Source organism: Hesperophylax consimilis, chromosome 15 (genome assembly GCF_061612785.1).
Source record: "Hesperophylax consimilis isolate HC1 chromosome 15, BYU_Hcon_1.0, whole genome shotgun sequence".
In the NCBI taxonomy this organism is placed as follows: domain Eukaryota; kingdom Metazoa; phylum Arthropoda; class Insecta; order Trichoptera; family Limnephilidae; genus Hesperophylax; species Hesperophylax consimilis.
The window spans coordinates 3,474,520-3,491,047 of record NC_142850.1 but is presented as its reverse complement, the minus strand read 5'-3'; the positions used below and the strand labels follow the sequence as shown (position 1 = coordinate 3,491,047).

Sequence of the window (16,528 nt, the reverse complement as noted above, 5' to 3'; positions counted from 1 at the left end):
TACTAAAGTTGCGTTATGAAGTTTTTTTTAACTTGATTTTCTCACAGAAAAACGATATTGATCCCATTTTCACAATATTTGTAATATAACAAGAGAAAAAGTGGGTGTGTCAAGCCTACGCAAGACAGAAGTGAAACTTCTAGTTTCAGCTGATGCTTGGCGTGGCGCAGTTCGCTGGTGTCTGAGAGAGAGGAAAGAAGAGAAGAGAGAGAACGTTCGTGAGCGGCTCCCCCACCTCAACAAGGTTTCACTTCAAAAATGCCACAGCCGAGAATCGAACCTCGCTTAACTGATTGAAAGCCAACCACGCTGAGCACCAACTGTAAGCAAAGCCGCATAAATTGATTATATTATGTAGGTTCTGAAAATATGAGAGCTTGTTATGTTTTATAATGTTACCTACATCACACCCAAAATATAATATATTTTTAAAAATAATGTACAATGTACAGAAATAGAATCCCACACAAGATCGCGTAGTGCGCTCTAGCGAACGGATATTTTATCAGAGGGAGATAGTTTTAATTTTTTTTTCTGTAAATTATTACATATTATCAAAATAAATAAATTAATTAAATAAATGTAATACAATTATCATAATATACGGATTAGATAATAATTTTAATCCAACACAATAACGCAAAGCGCGCTCTAGCGGAGTAATGTTTTATCACAGTGAGATAAGTGTTTTTATTATTTTGCAATATTATTTTCTTTTAAAAAATGTTCTGACCTACTAAAAAATAAGATATTGAATGAAAAAGGCGTTAAAAACAAAAAAATAATGTGCGATGGCCGAGAATCGAACTCGGATCAACTGCTTGGAAGGCAACTATGCTGACCATTACACCACCAACGCCAGTTGTCGGGATGAGCTAAGAAGCATTTATATGTTACTTCAAAACTTTGACTAGATCAAATGAACTTTAATCGGTGGTGGGGGTACCCGCATTTTCGTTTCGGTCATGAGTCGGTTTTACTCCGGTCCTCGAAATTGCATGACGCGCGTAAAGAAGTTTCACTTCAAAAACTTACAAAATATATCAATAAATTCTGGGACTCTCTACCATATTATGTATTCCTCATTGCCCAGAATACTTATGGAGGGAAATAATTAAACCGAGTGAGTAGTGTATCTTCAATTTATCTATATGTATAAATAAAAATGTAAATGTCCATTGTTCAAAATCTTAAAACTCCAAAGTTCTTCACCAATTGCTTTGAAATTTTGTTGTAATCAAATACAGGTGTTTTTATGTGCTTGTATTATATAGATGTCGCCTGTGACAGGAAGAACATGCTAAAAAAACAGCGCCATCTGGTGGATGTAAAAGAAGCAGGCGCTATTGTTTTTCTATCTGCACAGACAGACTGATCTACAGCACCGCGTGGCGGGGTACAGCTAGTAACTAAATAAATACAAAAGATTTTCACTGAGGCAGTTCAGTTATGTGCAATTTTTACTCTTCCAATGTAAAAGCACCTTAAAAAGGCGTTAATAAATAAATAAATTAATACATACAAACAAATGAAGGTACATAATTAATTCTCTCTGGAAATAAATATTCGAAGAGATTTTTCATAAAACGCGGTTATCCATTTTTTCCACCATTATTTTTAATCAACTATGACATTCCACATGTTGCAGTCTTTGTAACATAGATGTCATGTGAAAACGCTTTCTTGTTCTACTGGTATTTCAATGGAAGATAAGTCATTGATTCCGTGGGCATCATAAATAAACCACCCACGCGCCCAATAGTTGTACACTTTTGACATTCGCCACATGATAATAGGTTGCTTCTGACTTCGACTGGTTCTTGTGTTTCACAGCTGAACTGCTCTGCAAAACAATTTACCGGCCTATGTGTTTCCTCCTTACAACATGGGCCTCTCCAAGTCCCTGGTTCACTCTGCACTAACTTCGGGGGTGATTCTACATGATTTTAGAAGTAGAAACGATAAATAACTTTTTTCGAAATTCCAACATTTTTAGGTTAAAAAGTTGAATTGTTTGTATAGGATAATAAATATTCTTTTATGGGAAAATAAGATGGAATTTCAAAAAAAGTTATTTCTTTTTTTACTTCTACCATCATGTAGAATTACCTCCCGAAGTTAGAGCCCTTTACCCCCTAACGTATGTGCAAATGTAATAAGTTATGTGTGGTTGAGTGTTATTTTATTATTTCGTTTTTCTAATAATAACCACCACCTGTAAACCTCTTTTATTTTTATTTTACTTACTTAATTTAACCCCCTACACAGCATCTCCAAAGATGAAATAGGCCCTGTGTGGAGTTAATGCAATGTATACTAGAGGTGAGGCGTATTTATCGTACCCAGTAAAAGTACCGGGTATTTCCATGCGATACTTTGTACTTGTGACAGATCTCCAAAATACCTGGTTCCAAAATACTCATGAGTATTTTATACCGGGACTAAATATTTTTAATAGGTACTTTTACCAGGTATTTTTAATAGGTATTTTTGATAGGTATTTTTGATGGGTATTTTTAGTAGGTACCTATATTTGATAGGTATTTTCGATGTGTATTTGATGACATGATATTTTGCCACCGGAAAATTGTGAGGAATTTTTCGAAATGGAATTCCGTAGCTACCCCCCACCCCCATGGATTTCGAAAAATTATCGTGGGGAATCACATATGATGTTTTTGTGCGTTTTTTCATCGAAGTTCTGTAACAACCCCCCCCCCCTCTCACGGATTTCAAATATTTTGTGGGGAGCACGCATTTTGAATTTTTTTGTGGGGAATTATGTTTTACAGAAATTCTCTAACAACCCCCCCCCCCCATGGATTTCGAATAATAAAAGGGGGAATCAAGCTAACGTAGAATATTTGTGGGGAATATGTGGGTATTCTGAATCAATCCTAAGGCTAGCATTACACTTGTAAGTTTTTTCGTAAATTTACGACTTCTAGCCAATGGGCGCATTGGATTTTCAAAATGCAAGATGCCCATTGGCTAGAAGTCGTAAATTTACGAAAAAACTTACAAGTGTAATGCTAGCCTTAGTTCGGTATTAAATACTTTTGAGTATTTTGTCACCGTCATTTTTACTAGGTATTTTCCTGCACCTGTACTCATTGTACCCAGTAACGAAAAGTACTCATAGGACCCACTTCTAATGTATACATATAATATTATATTGTCAAGTAGTTAAGTAAGTAATTTTCCCATAATTTGTAATAGTGATAGTTATTGACAGTCGCAGTACAATATGGAAAGAAAGTAAAAAAAGAAACATTACTAGCTTCTGGCCAAGTTTTTTTCTCAGGGCTGGCCTTGCATTCCAGTGAAATTGGAAAGAAAATTACAAAAATATTATTCATGTGCGGTGCGATGGATGGCCACAAACACTCAACACCATGGTGGCCATACACTTGGTAAGTACCACGGAGGAAGGAGTAAGTACATCCTGTAAGTACTTGGTAAGTACCTTTATCACTTTTGAATTCTCCCATTGGCGCATCAATTAAAAAAAATAAACAAATATTTCGTTGTGGGATACCGGTATGACGAATGCTTCTTTTAATTATAGGCAAGTAGGTAATGAAGTACTTACTTTCCGCTAACTACCGAAGTTTCCTTGCCCGAAGAATTAAGCTAATTAAAGTTTATTATTCCAAACAAAAGAGCTGCAAATCGTGCAAAGGGTTCACAAACTATTTTTTCAGAAGTAGAAGGTGATGTGCAAGCAGGATTCGTGGTCGATCTGTTTTGTAGTTATAAAATGCCTATTTTTCACAGTGGAATGGTTGTTTTTTGACGAACCAAAACGTGTAAAATAGTTTGTAGATGAATTATTCTAATAACATACCCACCTAATAAGTAGAATTGCAATTCAAATCGTAAATTCTCAGCTATTAATTTTATTATTAGTGCCTAAGCATTATTCTTTTTTGTAACGAAGTCGTATTCGCAATCCAACTCCTGTGACCTCTGCGTACAACGGATTTTAAGCACAAATAATAATTATTGCCACGTTGCTATATTTAAATACATGATTGTACTAATTTATCTAAACGAAACATGAAACATTTTATTTTATTTTTATTTTATTAATACAAGACTTAGAGGGTACATATGGTTTTTGTGATATTTCACCTCCATGACCCTGTGTTATGGCGGGTGAAAAACAGAACAATACACAGACATACAATATAATATAAAATATTTCTGTGTATTCTGGTCAACTGGGAATCGAACCCCGGATCTCTGTCGTCTACAACGTCTATTGAGACCTAGTTTTCTTGATTGAATAAATAAATGCAATCTTAGAATTGGAAATTTACCCACTTCCCAAAATCCGATCGAGTTGAAACTCGGCAGGAAGACTCAAGAAGAAGTTGTCGATGACAATGCATTGTATTGGTGACACACGGATTTTTTCTAAAATTGAATCACATTATACTTAAAAATTTACTGCAGTTAATTTACGCAAAAAATGTAGCTACTCTCCAATTTTGATTGGCCTTAGATGTTATCTTTGTCGACCAAAAAAAATAATATTTCAAAACATCTAAAATTTAATTTAGTACAACTTTTTTTTATACTTTTAAACTGGTATTTATCATTATTAAAAAATGTTGCAAAAGTTGTTGAAGAATACAATTAGTGCCTATGTCTTGCACATCCAATGGATTTTATAAAAAGAAATCCTAAAATGATATATTTTAGGATTTCTGGACCCATGTGGACATTATTATAGAAGAACGCGACTTTTTAATTAAAAAAATAATAATACCTCAGAAGCATACGCGACAAATCCACAAAAGACATTACTCAATAACCGCCTGCTTAAAAACTGCTACCAAAAACTTAAAAACAAAAAAAAAACTTGAGTGCCGCAGCTCTGTAAAGCGTCCCACATAAGTTGTTTTGTTTGTTAACAGCCATACGTCCATACTTCTTTATACTTTATACCTCTTCGTGGCTGGCCGGAGAACGTACCTACTATTATGCTAGGTAGTTAGTACCATAGTACTTAGGTAGATATCACTGGGTATTTGTCAAAACGCCCGCCCGTCAGAACTTCAGACTTCAGATTTCAGATTCTGTTCGGAACCGGCGTTCTACGGTCGTGCGTCGCGCAGCTAACAGTGGTCCATTCTCTCGGATGTTGCTCTCGAAATCTCTGCTCGAAGTATCTCATAACTTACATGATAGAGTGGGTGACATAACGTCATCACTGGCGGGCAGTAGTTCTTCTTTAATTTGTCTCGTGTGTCAGTGACCACTTGTGAGGTGTATAAATAAAGTTTTACGAAGTTCCAAGTGGTTTTGGATTGTCGTTACCGAATCTACGCGCGTTGAAAAGTATGTATGATTTTTATCACTGTTTTGAGTGTGTTATTTTTATAACTACAACTCATTAATTTTCTTCTGTACCTATATATTATATTGAAGCATGTTATTAACATCGTAATTATTTTAAAACTTCGTTATTATTGTGTTTATTTTATCCGGTTCTTTTCGATTTACCGTTAACTGCAGTCTGTTTACAAAAAATGTTTCGCCTTATCGTAAAACCTGTAAGATTCCGATAAGTTCTGTAACGAAAAAGAAGTGGACATGTGTGTAAACACTGTCTTGTCTACACATAGACATACCTACCTATTTTACATTTTTAGTATGTAATATCCAAGAATTCAAAAAGCACCGTGCGTATCTAAATCTAATTCAATTTCATAATTCTTTACCTTTCAGAATTTTATTAATATTTTCGTTAGTTTGTTGTTATTGAGTAAATTTAAAGTTTTATCTGCCTATATCATAAGTATTTTCGTTAGTTTTGTGTTATTGAGTTAATTTAAAGTTTCATCTGCCTATATCATAAGTATTTTCGTTAGTTTTGTGTTATTGAGTTAATTTAAAGTTTTATCTGCCTAAATTTTCGTTAGTTTTATGTTATTGAGTTTATTTAAAGTTTTATCTGCCTAAATCATAAGTATTTTCGTTAGTTTTGTGTTATTGAGTTAATTTAAATTTTTATCTGCCTAAATCATAAGTACAATTTCACACTCTAAAAAATCTTTTAATATTTTGTGTTATTTTTGCTTATATTTTATTTTAGAAACAAAATGTACTATTCGTGGTTTACAGAGCTGCTTAGTTCGATTCTGCAAAATATGTATATTTCGCGATAAAAATGTGTTTTACAGAATACACCCAATTTTCTCATCACAATAATATTTGATTTTACGTGTAATGAATCTAACTGTTATGTAGCTTAGGTTAGGTATGAAAAATATAATGTTGAATTAAAAAATATGTAAAAAGGCGTTGACTAAATAATTGTCCTAAAAAAATTTTTGTTTATTATTTTTTTATGGTCGTTTATTTGATGGACAAATTTTTTTCAGATCTACAAAGTTATCTGTGCGTGCAGGTGGCCAAGAACTAACAAACATTGTTTTTTTTTCATTTGTATCCCCAATTTCGGCAATTTATACTAAAGTGACTCCCTCGACTGCACAAATCATCTACGATATAAACATTTAAGGCGATGCCATACGTAGTAATGCAAAATCATGTGTTTTTGGTTTGAAAATTTGGTCGCCTAGAAATGTTTCAGATGCTTTAATTAAATACTGCGAGTAGAATACATCTTGACCTTTGAAATAATCGAGTATTTTTTAGATAAGTCTTTTTATAAGCCCAGAAAAAAATAATGTAAAGGCCTATGAAAACTGCTTTAAAGTTCAAAATCTCCTACTTACGAACCCATTTTCGGTTATGATTTTATTGTACAATGTGGCAAATTAAGTTATTTATAAAATAATCGAAAAAAAAATATTTATGCCTGAACATCCACAAAATAAAATAAAAGGCACTTTTTGGCCATGTTTTTTTCTTGCATAAATCTAAACAGGCGGATGGTGTCAAGCGGGAATTTAAACCTTATCGCCATCTACGTAAGGGTTGTTATTGATAGCGGCTCAATTTAGAATATTACCCGACGTAGTGCATCGCCTTAACAGATTGTTTAAGTAGTAACTTACGGTGGATGTTGTTTAAATAAGTTATTTCATAATTGTTATTTCAATATTATGTTTTGGATGATCTTTTTGTTCATCTCGTTTTCCAATAATATTTCTGCAATTTGCAATAAACATACTCATTGTCTTGCCGCTGAGAGTTCTGTTGTCTCCTCTCTTTTAGTTCATACAATAAATCGTCGCATTAATTCGTAGAATGCGTAACTCCCAAATGTAAAATTTTGCAGGAGGCACAAAAAACCTCGTAGTGAAAAAAAATGAAAGACGGCTTATTCTTTTTATTTATGTTTCGAACATATAATATATTTGGAAATTTATTTTCAATCATTAAACTTTTGTAAGTTAAGGCTTTCTATTTCAAATCGGAATTAGGAAGTTTACGTAAAAACCGAGAATGGAGATACGCATTTTACAAAAGATACATACTTTTCTGCGAACAGTTTTATGAACAACCTAGCGGAAAATTTGGGATATAGGAATTTTACATTTACAAAATAAAACACAACAATGTATGTGTATGTCGAGGCAGTCTATTTAGATGCATTTTAATGATTTTAATGATGCGGAAGGTTATCGTTAAAGGAGTGGTAATCCTTTTCTAATGTCTGTTTTAAGTCTTGTAAATGCTGGTACTTTTCCTTCCTTAAGGGATTAAATCTGACTCTCAAGTGAAATCTTCAAACTCTGGAGATCATTACAGATTCGGCGACGGTTTTGTGCTGGGTGAGATCTACACTGACCGGGAGTAGTCGTGTCAGAGATGATCGTTAAGTGACGCTTGGAGTTGATGAAGGAGATTGTAGAAGAATTTGATCTGACATTGTCGATCACCCTTGTTGTCCTGTAGAAATAAAACTGATGTACTTATTAGGGTTTGCAAGACCCGGGCAAAGAGTAGCCATGACAGGAAACGTTGTGAAAGAGACTCCTCAGAGTGTGAAGATAGGTGGGAGAGACTTGAAAGCGGAACTGGTGAGCAAACATGTGCTTTAAGCGTAGAAACTCTTCATGCTCAGCATCACTTTGGAGTAAAGTGAACGCTTCATCTTGCCCGGCTGGTCGATCCCGAGGCGAGAAGAAAGGACGTCGATAGATGCGTGCGTTCCTGCGTACAATGCAGGACAATTGACCCTCCACCATCATCCCATGAAGCGGGTAATCTTAATGTTGTGACAACCTGGAGTCGCTTGGCAGAGGATGTTACTCATTTCGGTAGGAAATGTTTACTCACATTTATCGATTGCGGTCCAAGTAGATTTGCCGTGTGGCGGGAAATCGAGTCAGATAATGCAGCTTCGATTATCAGACATTTGGAAGAAGTGTTTCGGGAAAGAGGCCCGCCCAAAGTAGTTCTCATGGACAATGGTACTGCATTTTGTTCCTACAGTGTTACAGATAAGTGTAAGAGATAGAATGTTCGTCAAAGATTTTGCGCGGCATACCGACCAGCTGGAAACGGTATAGTTGAACGACATCATCAAACAATAAAGAGAACTGCAGCCAGAAGTGGAAGCGATCCCCTGCAGGCAGTGTTTCGGTACAATCTTTGGCTGCAAAAAGTCAGGATGATCACGGTATTGCGCTGTCTAGTATAGTTCACACTTCACACTCGTGGAGACACCCTTCTGCGCAAGTGAATATAGAAGATGAAGTATTGACTGAGCTCTAAGTGGGCGATCTTCTTGCGGTTAAACCAGTAGATGGGAGATGCACATCGTGCATGGAAGGGTGACAGGACTTACTTCAGTCAACAACATCGAAGTAGATGGCATACCAAGACATGTGCTTGACCCGCGGAAGATGCCTGACAGAGAACGGACTGTGTCTGAGGAGAGACGAGATGGAATTGCCGCACGTTCCACCGTAAATATTTTGGGTTTGTTTGAAGAGGACAGTGAAGAACCGGATCCGGATATGCATCAGGAGGAGATCCACTTGCAAAGAGATGGTGACCTTGAAGAAGAAATAATCACAGAACAAGGACCTATTAGGTATTTACGAAACCGCAGAGGCACATAAAACAAGAGAGCTACGGCAGAGCGTCACACGGTGCAGAAGACGTCAGTTTAGACTACAGATACAAAACACTATTCGTGACTTCACAATTAAAATTAAGGTTATAAAATGTTCAAAATTGATTAATCAACTTATCTCAGTTAATTTCACGGTAAAACTTTTACACCGTAAATAAATTTCCTCAGTCAAAAACACAACAAGCGTGCACGGCTCACCGGCCAATACTGAATTAAGGAGTTACGAATTACGAAGTATTCGCGAGTAAAAATGGCACCATAATTTTACGCAGTTTTCTTATTTGTGTTTATCTAAAAGGTTAATTTTTTTTTTAATTTTCGAGTTTTACTAGTCGATGCGGGTCTAATTTTAACACCAGATGGCATTAAAAACGTATTTTCGAAAAATTTGGAGTTACGCAGTCTACGAATTAATGCGACGAAATGCTTTATTTCTACATTTATTTGGCTGAATTTTTGCAGAACGACGCGCAATAAATAGACTGTCAACGCAGGCTTGATGCAACACTATAATACATCAATTGAGATAAAGCGCCATGACGTAATTCTTAATGAGGCCCGCAGACTGGAGCATTTAATGTCAGAATAAATAAAAACATTATACATTGTCGGCCGAACGGCTTGCATCGCATTACGACGCTAATAGTCACCTGCAGCTTGAATAATATTATTCCTTATAACAACATAATACATTTGCAGCCACGAGGAAATCCATTTTAAACAATATTCACAATTTAAATCAAATCTTTAAATCAATGTTTTAAGTTAGATTTTTTATACTCTCAAAAACACGTTAAATTTTCAGTGTCTAGAGAATTCGCATCAGATGACGTCACATAGTTGTGAATCTCTCTGCGATTGGTTCTCGATAGGATTCGAATGACGTCATGAAGAGTCAAACCGGAGCATTTAGTATTTTTAAATAATAATAAATTAAATACAATAAATTTTATATATTCGGAATCGCCAGTGGTAGTTGTTTTCCTTCTATTGTGAATTACTAGCAACGTGTAGGGACCCGGCGTTGCTTGACTTTTCTCTACTTTCTATAAATATAATTAGCATATTCTATATATATAAGCCTTGAGGAAGAAATTCTCTAAAAGATAGTGAAAACCCTATAAAAATCCGTTGCGTGGTTTAGAAGAACTAAGCGCACAAACAGACAGACGCTGATATCGACTTTGTTTTTTAATATTTAGAAAAGATTATTTTAATGTCATGGTTTTTTTCCCCACTGGAATGCCTCAATCAATGACATAATACACAATTTTTTTCAATGCCTGATTTTTGATGGAATTTGTTTTATTTATTTTTAATCTCTTTTCTTGCGTATTCAGTATGTACCGGTAGTATTTTTTTTAAAGTATTTGTATTTATTTAATATTTGTGACCTTAGAACAGTAAGATCATATTCTTTTCGAAATTAAAAAAAAAATATCTGTAACATAGACATATGAATATTAGTAGACCTGCCCTAAGTGATTAAAAGCGTATTATTCCCCACTCCCCATACCGGTTCCATTGGAGCCGGCTGATCTCGCGTATGGCTTCCCGTGAATCTTGAGAATGTGACGTCATCATTCTTGTTCGAACTAGCGTCGAGCTATGGTCGAGGCATTTTATGAAATAACACGGCAAAATAGTGGCTTGTGATATGAAAACTTGTAAAAATAGATGTGAAAAAGAGAATAAACTCAATTGTCGTATTACATTCCATATGTAAGCATCATTTTAAGCTTATTCACGTCGTATAATATGAATCAGTTGTAGAAACATATACTATCACATCGAGCCAACATTGGTCGAATGTAGCGATTCTCAAGTGTGCGCATCGTTGTTACTGGGAAGTAAATTATGAACACTTATAAAAGTGTCTTAACTAAATACGTAAACAAAATATTCGACTCTGAAAATAGAAGAAAATTTTTTTTGCCGAATTTGGACTTCGCAAATTTGTTCATAACGTGGCGAGTAATTTGCGCTCCCATGTAAAAATGTCTATTCATTCAAAAGCAGATTTTACTTTTAAGAACTAAATGGTGATATTATAATGCGAGATGCCTATACAGGGTGTCCGGAAACTCGTAGTACAAGCGGGAAACTGGTGAATCTACATCACATTTGGAGTCGATTTTGTAGTATATATTTTTTTTATTTGAGCTTTCGTTATCGAGTAAATCGAGTTTGAAGTTGATTTTTTTTTTTTTAATCAAATTCTTATAAATTATTACTAAAGATCAAAGTACCCAACTAATTAAAACTATTTGAAAGTAAAACAAATGAAGAAACTCGGATTTGAAGCATTATTTTGAAATCACCCTTCATTTAACCCGGTGTAATCATAAAATATTTCTGCTCTGCAGGGTTAAAACATCTGTTATTCAACCCTAAACACCAGAAAAAACTTTAACCCTAAAATAGCCGAAAATTTTTTTTTTTGGTTTTTTTTTTTTTTTTGAAAATGCTCAAATCAAAAAACTTTATGTTTTTTTGGGTTCCCCATGTGGTGTAGATTCTCCAGTTTCCCGCTTGTACTACGAGTTTCCGGACACCGTGTATACTGTCAGATTGATTTATTGACGAATCACAGTCAGCTTTACCCCCTTCGTTCTTCAACAGTTGATTTTACCCCTCACCTTTAATTTCTAGTCTATATATTCATATGCAGAGATGTGCTTTATTTCAAATAAATCCATTTCAAATGGAAATGCAAAATGCAGAATGGGTATTTTCCATTTTGCATTTTAAATGCTTTTCTAAAAACCATTTTGCATTTTGCATTTTAAATGCTTTTCTCAATGCATTTTCCATTTGAAATGCTTTTTTGCAACATTCTTCCTACTTTCTCCACTCATCTTTTTTTCATAAGCCCCAAATATCAGTCAGTCCTCAACCTCGCTATGAGAGATAATTTACATTTGTTAAGTTTTCTCCCTGGTAGGAGCCCTGGCAATTGAGTGATACCATTACAAAAAATACTGATTCAAATACTGAACATGGCCATGACGCTGTAATATTAAATGTTAGATAGCAGTTTCTATGTTTTTACGTTGGCAACATTAGTCCCGCGCAAATTTTTTGTGGTTTCACAATCTGTAGTCGTGGTGTTTTTGGATTTACCATCATGTAATATGTTTGTTCTACATTGATGTCCATTATTAAATGACAAAATTGTTTAATAATTCTATAATTATTTTAATTGTTTGACCTGAGAAACCATTTTGCATTTTCAATGCATTTTGAAAATAGGTATTTTGCATTTTGCATTTGAAATGCTTTTCTAAAAACCATTTTGCATTTTGCATTTTCAAATGGAAAAGTTTTGACCCATTTCCATTTTGCATTTCAAATGGTTTTGGGTACCCATTTTGCACATCTCTGTTGATATGTCTGTGATCTGTAAGCATTCTGACCTTACCTCGGTGCCTTGGTCCTTCGTTGACCTAGAAATTCCAGACACGGTTACGCCAGAAATCACCGTTCAACTGTGCTTTGCTACTTGAGAAACAAACGAGTTTTCTGCTTTATTATAGTTGAAATTATAAATGATAACTGCATGGTATCGGTGACAACTAATTAGTACTTTTTTCTTCATTCCCATGAAAACATCGAGCGCAAATAAAACAGCGTTGTCCAATTCTTTCTGGCAGAAAAAAAACATCCCGTTGAACAAATATACAACGAGATCTTTTTGTTTGTTTTTTTTTTTAATGATAGTATTATTTGTTATTAATTAGCTATTTTCATAAATATCAAACTCTCTTTTCCCGCCTTTTCAATAATTTCCTGTGTTTGTTGTATTTGTTAACATTTACCACAGAAGAAAATTTTCATAGAACGACAATCATTCGTTAACCTTAATCGAAACATCATTTAACACAAATTTCATCTGACCATAGAATTCAATAAACGAGTAATAAATTATATTCCTTAATGCGTAATTTACACAATAGTCAATAAATATGTAGTCAAATGGGGGTACCCAGTAAACGGAGACAAATGAGTTTTACTAATTTATTGAAAATCTATTCAAATTATTATTAATTCTGTTAACGGGATTGCAGGCCGTTTCCTAATAAACTTTTAGTAAAATTTCAATTTATCGGAACACGTGTATTTGTCTTGATAATAATATATGATGACGAAATGGGAAAAATGTTAGGAATTTTATGAACACGTGTTCCAACCTCGTGATAATACATAGGTACGTATTTTACTAAAAGATTATCAGGAAACCTATCAATTTTATCGTTAAGGGGCTGCAATCCCGTTTTTCACCGGATTACCATATGAGTGATGGATTTCCAAAGTTATAGATTCAAAAACTACTCTACCGATTTCGCAGAATATTTCACGGCATGTTCTTATTAGTGCCGGGAGTGTTTAGAGACTCAAAACTTTGCTCCAAACCATTCATAACCCTGAGTGCGCATTAGCTAGTAAGTAATAATTTAATAAAAATAAGTAATATCCGCTGTTACCTGATATGGAAATATTATTATGTGCTTGCATTTTAAATACTATTCACTGAGGTATCGCGTCAACTTTCAAACTCGCCGTTTATGTCCTATGCATATCGTGTGTATGAAATTATTAATCTTACAGTGGAGTCCAAAAAATATTATTAACTATCCCAAAAATTTCGAATTATGGGTGTCTAGGTCTAATACAATTGACAGGTTCATATTATATCGCCCCGAATATCTTCGTGAAAGCTTCTCTCAGCTTGAATAATATGTAATGATACTATTTCAGTATAAACTAACTACATTCCCACGGCCTCGGCATTGATATCCGCATATATCATTTCCAGTTAAATCTCATGTCTAACTTATCTGCAGAAGATGAGACAAGATGGAGGTAGATGGGAGAATACAGACTCCGGGGCACTCATCTGCAGCGATATGGGCAGCAGGAAATGAACCTTAATTCATAATAATCTTAGATCTTTTCCAGTGATTCTCAATTCCAGAAATTCAGGGGGGGGGGGGGCGGTGGTGGCCTGAAATTTTAAAACGTTTATAGATGAATTTTATTTAGAGTTTTCTTATATTTTTATCAATAAATTAATGGTACCTGTCGTGAGGTGAATAATCGTGTAATTATTCAAGGTGTGTAAAATATCTATATAAATATTTATAAAGAGGAAAAAACAGTCATAATGCATAACAGGGGTCCTTAAACCATAGAATGCCAGGGGTAAAATGCCAATCGCAATCCATAGGCCGGCTGACACTATTTTCGTAATAAATTTTCTGTTTTTGCAAAATGGTGTGTTTATAAATTGCACTGTCTTACCAGATAATGTGTTTATATATTTATAAAAAAAATACATATCTACCCTATGCAGTTTCCCCAGCATAGCCAATTTTATGTAACATATATTTTTTTAATGTTATAAAAATATATAGTATAATGAAGAAATACTTATGTTTTGTTAAGACTTATTATATTTTATAGCTAAATAAGAATTCTTCACAATAAACATAGGTCATATGAGGCGTTCCTGAAAATAAATACAGTACTTTGACTTTTGAAAATCGGATTTATGACATTTCACAAAAATTAAACGACAAACTATATAAATATTGAGATACTTTATTTCCTTGCCGAGCAAATAAAGCGTATTTTAGTATGCCGGGAACATTTTTAAGGTTCAAAATACCATACAATGCAGTCAAGTGCGTTGATCTAATAGCAAATCTGGCAATAACACGGGTTGAGGCTCACTTTACCAAATAATATTTTACAAAAAAAGTACTTCTAATGTGTTGTGTTCGTACAGACAGTTCTCCAACTCGTCTTGGAAGGAGTTTATAATTAATTGGTTCTTTTAGATTAATCAGGGATTTATTAATACTCCACGTATTGTAATGGTGACACGATAGTCGACCTAACTAGAAGCTGGCTAATTGGAATCTGAAACAGTAAGTTTCTCTGAGAGCCTTCCCACTGGCCCTGGCGACTACTGGCCACTGGCTCCATCTTGCGGACTTCCACGCAAGCTCTATGCACTGACATCCGTGCGTGCATCTATGAAGCTCTTACTTCCCAACAAAAAATAGTAAAAATCGAAGTGGATTTCTTGGCACACTGACGATATAAAAGTGGATCACAGAAATCAGAGTTCTTATCGCTTGACCTGGTGCACATTTTTAGATGTCATTGTTTTGTCATATTATATCATCTTGGGGGAAGGAGGGGGGCGTTGAAGAAAAATATCTTGAATAGGGGGCGAAGAACCAAATAAGTTTGGGAAACACTGATCCATTCGGACAGTCATTAGATTGGTGTCATCGATCTATGGCCGTGTCTCTGTTTCGCATGATCACTTCTTGTGTCGTCTCGAATTATTATAATTACCGAGTTTGTTCGAGTTCATTTGTAATTAATTTTCTACCTCAGTAACTTTAAACCTGTAAAACAGGGGTGTCCAAACTCATGCTCTTGAGAGTTGACTTTTAGATTGATCAACTACAGCTTGACACAATTAACTTTGCCGGCGGCTTTTAGTGGAAGTGGAAAACTAACGAACGTTAACTGGATTTTAAATCAGTTTTTTCGTTTTTAATGAAATAGTGACCGCGATCTACTTTAAAATGCCCCGTGATAGAAAGGTCGATTGCGATCGACCATTTGATCACCCCTGTTGTAAAGTATGCCAAGTTCAGCGATCAGATGCTGGTACCAGCTTTCAATTTGAAATGGACTTCAATTAATTATTTTATGGAAACTGATTATCGGTTTTTGTTGATAGAGAGAAAATAAAGATCCTCGTTGATATAACATTTTTTATACTAATTAAACTAAAATAACTTCGTTTCAATACCACTTTATTATATAAATATCATAAATATTTAAAAACAACCGGTTTCGGCTCAACCTGAACTTTTCTCGGGCTTATATTAAAACAAATAATAAAAAAAATGAATTTTACGGTAGTTTTGTTATAGTGACTAAAATATTTACGAAAAGCTAATATGTAATAATTACTTGTATGTATATTGTAAAAAAATAAATAAAAATAAAATAAAACAAAATTGGGGTACGTTTACTATGGTTTTTTCTTTTTAGTGATTTTGTCTCAATTTAAATGTTACGACGGGTTGTTTCACGGAATTTGAATAAATTCATTCAATGTCAAAGTTGATTTTCAAGTTCTGTGAAGGTTTTATTCAAGTTTTATTATTATATCATTATTAGCCAGGGGTTTCACAAAACTGAAATAATTACAGAAATTGAATAGAACCTTCACAGAACTTGAAAATCAACTTTGAAATTTGCTGAATTGTTCAAATTCTCTAAAACAACCCGTTCCATAGTGTGCCATAAAATTTCAGTTCTAAAAAGATTTTTTTATGTTGTTTTGGCGAGAAAAAATAAGTATACAAGGTTAGTGAAAGATTAGAGCTCGTTCGGACGATGTCACGTACGATTTCTCGATGGGACTAGTATAGAGTAACG

At 34.4% G+C, this 16,528-nt stretch overlaps 1 protein-coding gene across 1 annotated transcript in view; it reads left to right on the top strand.

Annotated features, from left to right (window-relative positions):
- Positions 1 to 5,050: 5,050 nt before the first annotated feature.
- Tsp5D (Tetraspanin 5D) overlaps positions 5,051 to 16,528 on the top strand; it is a 93,472-nt gene continuing 81,994 nt past the window's right edge. Inside the window, exon 1 of the mRNA XM_089640165.1 lies at positions 5,051 to 5,346. The gene's annotated coding sequence lies outside the window, so the exon portion shown is untranslated. The remainder of the gene's footprint in view (positions 5,347 to 16,528) is intronic.